This window comes from Chamaea fasciata, unplaced genomic scaffold, assembly GCF_029207755.1.
Source record: "Chamaea fasciata isolate MVZ Bird 193981 ecotype frontalis unplaced genomic scaffold, bChaFas1.0.hap1 SCAF_6, whole genome shotgun sequence".
Taxonomy (NCBI): Eukaryota; Metazoa; Chordata; class Aves; order Passeriformes; family Sylviidae; genus Chamaea; species Chamaea fasciata.
The window spans coordinates 29,633,331-29,635,118 of NW_027094091.1; the positions used below are offsets into that span (position 1 = coordinate 29,633,331).

A 1,788-nucleotide genomic window follows, 5' to 3' on the forward strand; every position below is an offset into this window, starting at 1 on the left:
TGCAGTTAGTCAATTCTCAGACATTGATTTCAGCTGTAAGTGAAACATATGAGAATTAGGAACAATTATGCATCCAGCAGTAAGGCTCCCTATTTACTGAATCACAACTGCCCAAAAGCATCATGAAGCCCATTAAAGGGCTAGCTACTAAAAATTTAACATTTTTTCAAGTATTTTTCAACTTATGGAATCTTTACATACAGAATCATGCTTACTCTGAACAGAAAATCATATTAGGTAAAGTTTTAGCATCAGATTTACCAGGTTATGTTTCAGCCACAGTTCTGAAGCAGATTGATCTCAGCCAGAAATCAAAGCTCTGTATGAATTTTTAGCAGGGCCTTGTTACCACACGTACAATTACTCCATAAAAACAGAGCTGAAATGCAATCTATTGCTCACCCACGATAATGAGCACTAGGAGAACTAAGTTAACCCCAGTGGCTGGTCTGCAGTCACGCGAGCCAGCCGCTACAATGCTGCTCTGCAGTTCCACCACAGCACGGTGCATGTCACGAGGAATAAAGAATTTTTAATACCAATCTTATTTAGCAATCCAGAGAGGGAGATTCATCGTATTAGTTATCACCATCCACTCTGAAAATCTTAGTGATGTAAGTGATGAAGGTTAAAGCTTTTCTATTCCCAAAATTTAAGTTTCACTATATGAAAAACTTACCTCTAGTCACTTTAAAGAGAGGTGTTACGTGTATCAAATTAATTCAGAAAAAGAAGAAAGAAATTGGTTACCCATGAATATACATTCAGCAGCACAGGTATCATCCAATTTGTTAGACTTAGTGTTAACAGTATTTTACATTATAGCTACTCTAAGACCTTACAATGCATAGGCAGTGATCAGTAATGATTTATTTTACCTAAGTGGAAGTCATGCATCTGCCACAGCATGAGACTTCATCTTTCACATAATCCTCCAGTGTGGGGTTTAACCAGCTGTACCGTCCATCACATTGCAAGCATCAAGCAAACAAATAATAAAACCAAAGCACAAGCTTAGACCCCATAGCAGAACATCACCTACATACCCTAACCAGAAGGGGATGCTCAGTTCTCTGCTTCGATCATGCAGTGGAAAAACAGAGGTAGTGTGTTTTCATGGGATTGTTTTCTGGGTATTTCTTTGTTTTGTTTTGTTTTATTTTAAATATCTGCACTCTCGCCTTGGCCTCGGAACAATGGTATCAAGTTAAAGCTCAATGTCCTTTTCAAACTCTGGCTCTCCTCTCCTTGCCAACCTTGCATGGTATAAATAGCAGCAAGCAGAGGAGCAAGCATTAAAAATACTCCTTCAAAAATCTCAGGAGTGTTCGTGCTTGCAGTGCGGGACCAAAGCACTCCGGGTGCACGAGAGCAAGCTGCAGCACATTTTACACATATCAAACACGGTGTCAAGTGTTCATCTGGATTAAAAAAAACCCAAAAAAACAACAAACAACCCAAAACCTGCGACAGCAATATACAATATCTGTATCTCTCAATATCGGAAACTCCGAACACACAACTGGGGCCCGCCGAGGCCGTGACCCCTCAGTCCGGGGGCGAGGCCCCTCGGGGCGGCCCCGCCGCAGCCGCACCTGCGCTGCGCCCCGAGGCCGCGGCTCAGCCTCACCTCGCCGGGGCCGCGGGAGCGCGGCGGGCGCCAGTCGCCAAAGAGAAAAGAAGGAAAGTAAGCTGGAGCAGGACGAAGCGGCGGCAGTGACCCGCTTCCCCTGCCGGCACCTTAGCGCCCGGGCAGCCCCAGCCGCGCTCCGCTCCCTGCCCCGTTAT

The 1,788-nt window shown here is 44.6% G+C and overlaps 1 protein-coding gene across 3 annotated transcripts in view; it reads right to left on the reverse strand.

Annotated features, from left to right (window-relative positions):
- MTUS1 (microtubule associated scaffold protein 1) overlaps positions 1–1,788 on the reverse strand; it is a 117,278-nt gene that overhangs the window by 114,906 nt on the left and 584 nt on the right. The gene's annotated exons all lie outside the window — the stretch shown is intronic.